Source organism: Sander lucioperca, chromosome 16, assembly GCF_008315115.2.
Source record: "Sander lucioperca isolate FBNREF2018 chromosome 16, SLUC_FBN_1.2, whole genome shotgun sequence".
Classification (NCBI taxonomy): Eukaryota; Metazoa; Chordata; class Actinopteri; order Perciformes; family Percidae; genus Sander; species Sander lucioperca.
This window is the reverse complement of record NC_050188.1, coordinates 13,057,871-13,066,127: the sequence shown is the minus strand read 5'-3', so window position 1 is coordinate 13,066,127 and position 8,257 is coordinate 13,057,871. Positions and strand designations below refer to the sequence as shown.

At 39.1% G+C, this 8,257-nt stretch overlaps 3 long non-coding RNA genes across 3 annotated transcripts; 2 read left to right on the top strand and 1 right to left on the bottom strand.

Annotated features, from left to right (window-relative positions):
• Positions 1-1,088: 1,088 nt before the first annotated feature.
• On the bottom strand, positions 1,089-3,295 carry LOC116051710. The gene is made up of 2 exons (XR_004105412.2): positions 3,089-3,295; positions 1,089-3,042 (listed from the first exon to the last, which is right to left on the bottom strand). It is a non-coding gene; the product is annotated as an uncharacterized LOC116051710 (long non-coding RNA).
• Positions 3,296-4,344: 1,049 nt separating this feature from the next.
• LOC116051722 lies at positions 4,345-4,627 on the top strand. Its single transcript, XR_004105424.1, has 2 exons — positions 4,345-4,504; positions 4,544-4,627. It is a non-coding gene; the product is annotated as an uncharacterized LOC116051722 (long non-coding RNA).
• Positions 4,628-6,901: 2,274 nt separating this feature from the next.
• On the top strand, positions 6,902-7,489 carry LOC116051715. The gene is made up of 2 exons (XR_004105417.2): positions 6,902-7,207; positions 7,262-7,489. It is a non-coding gene; the product is annotated as an uncharacterized LOC116051715 (long non-coding RNA).
• The last annotated feature ends 768 nt before the right edge of the window (positions 7,490-8,257 follow it).

The window sequence follows — 8,257 nt, the reverse complement described above, 5'->3', positions numbered from 1 at the left end:
GAAAAAAATAATGGGACAAAAAGAAATCAAGGGACATTTAGAATAGATAAAAATGTGCGATTAATTGCGAGTTAACTATGACATTAATACGATTAATCGTGATTAAATATTTTAATCGTTTGACAGCACTAATTCATATAGCACCTTTAAAAACAACCATAGTTGAAGTCAAAGTGCTTAACAAGCTCAAAAAATCCAAATGGATGATATACAGAAACAATACACAATAGAAAATAACCAACAGTAGAAAAAGGTGTTTCCCCTACCACCGTTTTGGGGGGGGCGCGTCCGTAACCTTCCTCTTCCTTTGTGTTGGCGTTCTAACCTCCGGCTGATTTCTGAGGACTATGGTTAACTGCTCCTCAGATCTCTGCAGGGTAAATCCAGACAGCTAGCTAGACTATCTGTCCAATCTGAGTTTTCTGTTGCACGACTAAAACAACTTTTGAACGTACACACGTTCCACCAAAACAAGTTCCTTCCAGAGGCTATTTTGCAGAGGCACCATGGCTCCATCCGGCGCTTAGCACCGCCCAAGACGATTGTGATTGGTTTAAAGACATGCCAACGTTGTTCTCCCATCCAGGAATGCTGTGTGGACTAGCCAGACCTTCCTCCGCAGCGCTGTGGAAGGAGTACTTATATAAAAAGGGTTAGACTGATAATTTAAATAATAAAACCGACAGAAACACTGCAAGCGGATTAACAACTTCCATAAAAAAACAACAGAAGCGAGCGTTAGTTTATTATAATATCTTTATCAAACGCGTCGTTTTTCCTACAAACAAAAGGCTTGAAAAAAAAGTTTGAATGAGTCGTGTCATTTCATCAGGGAGGATGGAATTAGAAAGATGTATTTACAGATTTAAATAAAAAACAAAACGACAACAACAGAGACGTATTTACATGCATGCTGTTGGAAAAAAAATCATTTTCTGAAAAAGGTCTGATAGTAAAAAACCAAACATGAAACAAGTGAATATATCTGACATCTGGACTCTGATCGGGTCGGTGGTTCTTAACTGGATACACATTCTGCCTCGACCAATCAAACGCCACGATGGCATTTTCTTTTTTTTTTTTTTTTTAATTGGTTTTCTGTCTAACACAAAGAACAGAGCTGAAACTCCAGTTCACACAATTACGGTTTTGTCTTCCAGTCGACCGTGCAACTTTTCGTTTTTTCTCGGTTGAAATTTAAAATTACAACTCTCTGTTCAATGTTTCAGTCTTCTTTTTTGACACTTTTGTCGCTCTTCCCGAAATTCTTCTCACTTTTTCCGACGTTTATGAAGCTTTTTCTGACGTTTTTGAAGCATTTGCCGACATTCTTGAAGCTTTTTTTTTTTCACTTTTTCCGAGGTTTTTGTCGATTATTTTGACATGTTTTGTCACTTTTTTCAAAGTTTTTATAAAAAAAAAATAATAAATTCAAATGCTAGAAAATTGAAAACACCCAAATTCAATGAAAGTAATGGACAGATCATTTATTTTACTTACTGAGCGTTGTATTGAACATCCACTTTATTTCTTTTTGACAATTTGGTTGAAAGAAACCCAAATTTCTGATATAGAAACTTTTTGAAAATGGGCTCAAATTTGACCCGACAGATTAAAAAATTTAAAAAAAATCACGAAATCTCTCATCCAGGAACAACTGCCAACTTTGACTACTTTAATTGTACTTTATTTTATTATTTTTACGGGGACAATGCATAAATGATTAGTACCTTCACTGATTAGTATATCAACCGAAAATTAATATGCACCTATTTGGATATTTTGGTCATTGTTCCAAATTATTTTTTAAAGCAAAAAAGCAGAAAAATGTTGTTTTTTTGCTCAAAAGTACTTTGTTTTTTGTTGGTTTTCGGCTTTGTCTTTTCAATATCAAAATGTCAATTTGTGGGCGCCTGGGTAGCTCACGTGGTAGAGCGGGCGCCCTTATGCAGAGGCTCAGTCCTCAACGCAGGGTTCGAGTCCGACCTGCGGCCATTTACTGCATGTCTTCCCACCCTCTCTCTACCCTCTTTCCTGTCTATTAAAGGCTAAAATGTCCCAAAAATTATTTAAAAAAATAAAATAATAAATGTCAATTTAAATATTTGTACAACAAATAATTTGATTCATCGAGAAAATAACCTAAAATACGACAATAATAAAAATGAAAATCTTTTTAGGGCTGCACAATATAGATCGCCATCGCGATATCAACTGGCACAATTAACACATCGTAAAAGGCTGGGACACGCACTTTTTTGTGTTCGTTTAAAGAAAATATCAGTCGAAAACGGCACATTAAAATGTAACTGTCACTTTCTTTAGTGGTGCATTTTGTATAAATTCAATGTTCAATAGAAGAAAGTTGGGAATGATTTCCTTTCATTTGATTTAAATCCAACAAGCAGTTGGTTGTATTTTAGCCGAATACTGAAAGCAAGTATCACAAGTAATATATCATTATTGCGACATTCAACAACGTTAACGCATATTTTCTAGGGCTGCACAATATATCGCTTTTTTATCGTTATCGCAATATCCCGTCCGTCCGTCCGTCCGTCCGTCCGTCGAGAACCACCAGCCAGATGAGAGATATTACCATTATTGCCCAAAACATTTGCATACAATCTTTGTTTTTCTTTTTAAAACAAGAACCGTGGCATTTGATAAGAACATGACGTTTCAAAAAGCAACATTTAACTTCATATGCACTTTTCTTTTTTCATCTTTGCATTTCTTTACACAAAAAAGTAACAAATTCAATCAATCTGTATAAAAAAAATGACAAAAAACAAAAAGCATATATATATATATATATATATAAACTTTTGTTTTAAAAAAGGAGGAGCAGCGTGCGGTGCAGTGCAGCGGGCTGGAGGACAAACATCTTCACAGACAAAACATAAAAAAAGGAAACCAGAGCCGAAGAGAAAGAGTGGGAACGTTAGCAGGAGTTAAAGTGATAGCTCGGCATTTTTCAAGTTTGCACTTCTTCGCTTTCTTGCTGAGAGTTAGATGTTCAGATAGACACCGAACTCGCGTCTGTACGCCGCTCAATATGCTGGTTAGCTTAGCTTAGCATAAAGACTGGAAACGGAGGGGAACTCTGGTTAAAAGGGTAACATGAATCCACCTACCAGCAGCTCTAAAGCTGATTAACATGTTATATCTTGTCTGTTTTAATCTGTACAAATATCCAAAAGCAAAAACTACAAATTACGGAGGAGTTACGAGTCGGACTGTCTCAAAAGGGATAGTTCAGATGTGTTGAAGTGTGGTTGTTAGGGGTGTGCAAAAAAAAAAAAAAAAAAATAATCGATTCACATTCGTATCGCGATTCAAGCTCTACCGATTCAAAATCGATTCATAGAATTCCAAAAATCGATAGATATAAAATTGTATTTCTACTGTAATCACATGGGAAAAGTAACTACATTTACATGCTGTGAATCGTTTTTACATCGAAAATTGATTTTGAATCGAATCTTGAGCCTAAAAATCAATATCGAATCGTGACATTTTCTGAATCATGCACCCCTAGTGGTTGTATGAGGTTTTTCTCCACAGGACGAATTTTAGACACCTAAAAACATCCGTTAGTTTAAACGGAGATTAGTTCTTCTACTGGAGCTAAAACCACTTGTGTGCACGGAGATCGCGTTTGGCTCAAAACTCTGCTTAAAAACCAAAACGTAGCGATGTAAATGTAGCCGAAGTGGGCGCCATATTTAGAGTATTTCCAGCGCTTTACCTTTGCTGTCAGATGGCCCTTTACGACGGGGAACTGAAGCCGTCATGATCTCCGCTCTCTTCAAAGCCACCAGACTCCTTTGACAAAAACAGTAATTTTACCTCGCAGAAGACGGGAGTTGCTGCTCCACCGCTGGCTCCGTCGCTTAGTTTGTTTGTGTCACTGTGTGACTCCGTTGTTTGAAAAGGTTAGATCGGAGGCTGTGTTTAGACGCAAGCGATCTGAAGAGAAAACGCAAAAGTGGCGTTGCGTTCTCACTTTTTATTCCACGTTTAGATGAGCGTTTTGGGGGGGAAATCTGAGTGCATATGGTGAAGCAAAAGTGTGTGCAATTCGATGTAGTATGCACACCAGGCGGCTAGGTGGTAGTGTGAAGCACTGTCACACAACACCACCAAGTCCGCGCGCCTGCGTAGAACCTTCCTTCTACTTCTCTCCCTCTCCTCTCCCTAGTACCGCGAAGCGAACAACAAAAGCTGACAATTTGGTCTGGACAGACGAGGAGGTGGAGTTATTGCTCCACACACCCACACCCTTTTAAGATTTCCACTCTGGAGGGTGGTTTCACTTTTTTTGCGTTTTTAAGCCCCAAAAACGCCGTCTAAACGAAAGGCACATCTGATAAAATATTTTTACGTTTTCACTCGCGAGCGTATTCGTGTAAACAGGACCTAAAGTTACACAATGACACAAACTAAGCGACGGAGGCAGCAGTAGAGCAGCAACTCTCGCGTTCTGTGAGGTTAAATTACTGTTTTTGTCAAAGGGGTCTGGTGGGTTGGAAGAGAGCAGAGATTCACTGACAACAGAGAAGTAACTCATACAACCCCACTTCATACGTAAGACTCAAACTATCCCCTTTAACTGCCTGTAAAACTCAACAAAAACAAAACTAATTTCAAAAACATCCCACTTTTTTCTCCCCCTGAATCTTGATTTTCACGTTTTTTATTAGCAAACACAAACTACTCAGGTAGTTCTTTTGCTAAATGGAAAATATGTGTACCTCAAGTTTTCAATTCTTTGATTGTCAAACTTTTTTTTGTTTTATAGTTTTTACATTTTGCTGCGTTAAAAAAAAAAAAAAAAAAAAAAAAAAAAACTTAACGTAACTCTTAAAGGGCCACTCCAACAATGTAGTGTTGCATTTCCCATCAAGCCGAGGAAGTTAAAGAGACACTCGGTCTCGCGGCAGTTCGTGAAATGGTCACGTAAATTTTAATCTACTGATTCGTGTACACGGACACATGTATCTTGTTTATTTCGTGATGGTCAGCAACGTAATGGGAAGCATCTATATGGAGGTTGGGTTTAGGAAAAGAAGAACGGGGAAAAAGAAAAAAAGGTCACACGCGGGACACGATCCGCGGTCTCTGTGGGACGCGGGACAACAACGGTGGTGGAGATGGTGCAGTGGATATAACACATGGCTTTGGTGTGGGAGACCTGGGTTTGATTCCCACTGCGATACATCAACCAATGTGTCCCTGAGCAAGACACTTAACCCCTAGTTGCTCCAGAGGCGTCCAACCTCTGATATATAGCAATTTGTAAGTCGCTTTGGATAAAAGCGACAGCTAAATGACATGTAATGTAATGTAACAACAACGGAAGGGTTTAGGAAAAGAACAACGGGGAAAGTTGACGGCCGCGGTCTCTGGGGGACGCGCGACAACAACGGGTCGTGCTGTATTCCCATTGAAATACGTTATTTAAACTAACGTGCTGGCCACCACGGAAAAAAAAAAAACGAGATCAACGTGTCCGTGTACACGAATCAATAGATTAAATAACGTGACCATTTCACGAACTGCCGTGAGACTGGGTTGTAAAGAGACACAATTGTTGAAATGTCTCTTTAAAGTTTTTAGAGTCGAGGAGAAGATCCGATACACAAAACGTGAAAAAAAAAAAAACACACAACAAAGACAAGAAGGAAAACAGGTTTTTGTGTGTGAAACAAAGAAAATCTGAAACATTTTTGGTCGGAAGAAAAATAACAGGACGTGTTCAACGTTTGAGACATTTTTTACAAAGTAAAAAAAATTTATTGTGGCTTGTTTTGGCAGAAATTATGTTTTCTGGGATGGTTTATAAACTGTAATTAGAGAAGGAGATGTAACTCCCTACAAGTTCGTTCTGTGTATATTTCCGTAAATATATTGTATTATCAGGACAGAAGATCCTGAGCTCATACTATGAGCACAGAGTGAGAGAAAGTGGTTGGTCCACCGAACTGAACACAAGAATAAAAACGTAGCTTTTTCCCCCTCCTTCGAGCTTCATTATTCCACAAAATGTATGTATTATGTATTATTGTGTATTGTATTATTTAAATTTTTTTTTTCTTTTACTTTTTGTTGTCAACATATCAAAACGACAAAAAGAAATAAAAAAATTATAAAAAAAGGTGAGAAAACAGTATCTACATACAGCAGGAACACTGATATTTACAACTATTAAATAATCCCCATTCAAAACAAGAACATCTTTCTTTCACATATAAAAAAAATAAACATGAATAATAAATCTGACGGACGCCACATGAAGCCGGATCTTAGTGATCTTCTGAAGTGGTTGAGTTTAAAAAGCAAGACCCCTATCTCTATAATTACTAAGCTTCTTTTTGGGGAGGGTTTAGCCTATAGATTAGTTGACATTTTTGCAAATTGGTACCATTAAACCACGTGTCAAACTCAAGGCCAGTATTTATCCATCATACCCAGGATCGGGCATCAAGAACTGGTTCCAACTTGGAATCGTTTCAAAACCTACAGTTTCAATGGAATCATTTCTAAAGGCTGTGTTCACACTTGGTGTCTTTTTGACAAGAAAAAGTTGACTAGGGCACTTCTGTAGAAAAAAAAACAGAAGAACGAGAAGAGAAAGAGAGAGAGAGGTGCTAACGTTAGATAAACAAAGAGGTGGAGCGAGCTAGAAAAAGAACAGAGAGAGAGAGAGAGAGAGAGAGAGAGAGAGAGAGAGAAAGAGAGAGAGAGAGACAGAGACAGAGAGACACAGAAAGAGACAGAGAGACAGAAAGAGAGAGAGAGGAAGACAGAGAGAGACAGAAAGAGAGAGAGGAAGAGGGAGACAGAGAGAGACAGAAAGAAAGAGAGAGAGAGAGAGAGAGAGAGAGAGAGAGAGAGAGAGAGAGAGAGAGAGAGAGAGGGAGAGCGAGAGAGAGGAGAGAGAGAGAGAGAGAGAGAGAGATGCTAACGTTAGATAAAACAAAGTGAGTTCCCTGTACACGGAGCACCCGGTCATATCGTATAACTCGCTGTGCTCCGCCTCCATTTGTTCTTGTTGTTATGGAAACGACAGGTCTGGCTACTCCGCTTGTCATTGGTCGGCTGTCAAAAAAGCGCTTGACGTAGGGCGTTTTTTTTTTTCAGAAAAGTTGAACTTTTTTTCAACTTCAAAAAGACGCTCCGAGCTGCAGAAAAGAAGTCGGCGGTGGCGTTTAAAAAAGCGCTGAGGACTTTTTTGAAAACACAGTTCACTCCACAGGATTATAACGTAGAACAGACGCTGGCAGCTTCAAGGAAGACGCCAAGTGTGAACACAGCCTTAATTGGAATTGGAATAGTTTGGAAAATTTGGTACGAATCCAATCATCTGTTCCAAATTTAAGTTTTGGAGTCTGTAGCGACCGCCGTACTTCCAGCAGGCGTTTGTTGTGTTGGAGCCACGGAGCACAGTAAGCGGCGCTCTAAAGTGTGGCTTTATTTTACGGTGAAAAACTTTTATTCACCATTGAATCAAAATGAAATGTTCCTCTAATCTGTGACACGTTTCAACTCCACCCCTCCAAAGAATCGAGAAACGATGCCCAACCTTGGTTCTACCTCCTCTCGTTCCTCCAGACCCGGTAGATACATTTCCTTAAGTCCCGGCTTTGTGCAGCAGCCGTCAGTGCTGACGTCGAGCATCCCGACGACATGTTTCCTGTTCTACCTGAAGTCTAAAAACAACCGAGAGTCACAACTACACAAATATACAAACACAAACTCCACAGAAAGCTCGGCTGCGAGCCGGACCGTCGGTGGAGGCTGGGTCCGTCCTGCCGGAGCTGCACAGTCATGAATTAAGCTTCCATTATTAATTAACCTGCCAACTGCTGATCAAAAGACTTCTCTCCCAGATGTTGAAATGTTGAAATGCAGAAAAAAAAAATACTGATCTGAATGTCTAGAAAACCTTTTTAAGAGTAACTCACAGTCAGTCTGTATATACAGATGGGTGACGCGTCTAGGCATGCGCCGGTATGAGATTCTGACGGTATGATAACCTTAAAAGATATATCATTGTTTCACGGTATTGTAACTGCAGCTTGTCTGGGTAAAAAAAAAACTTTTTTCCATTGAACACAATGTATTTGATTTTTTAACATACTGCACACTGGCAGAGAGATGGATTTCTAAACTGCACTTTATGTCCTTGTCGACTTTTTAGGAAATTTTAGGGGTTTTAAAACCTTGACTTTTTGAAACCACAGTATACCTT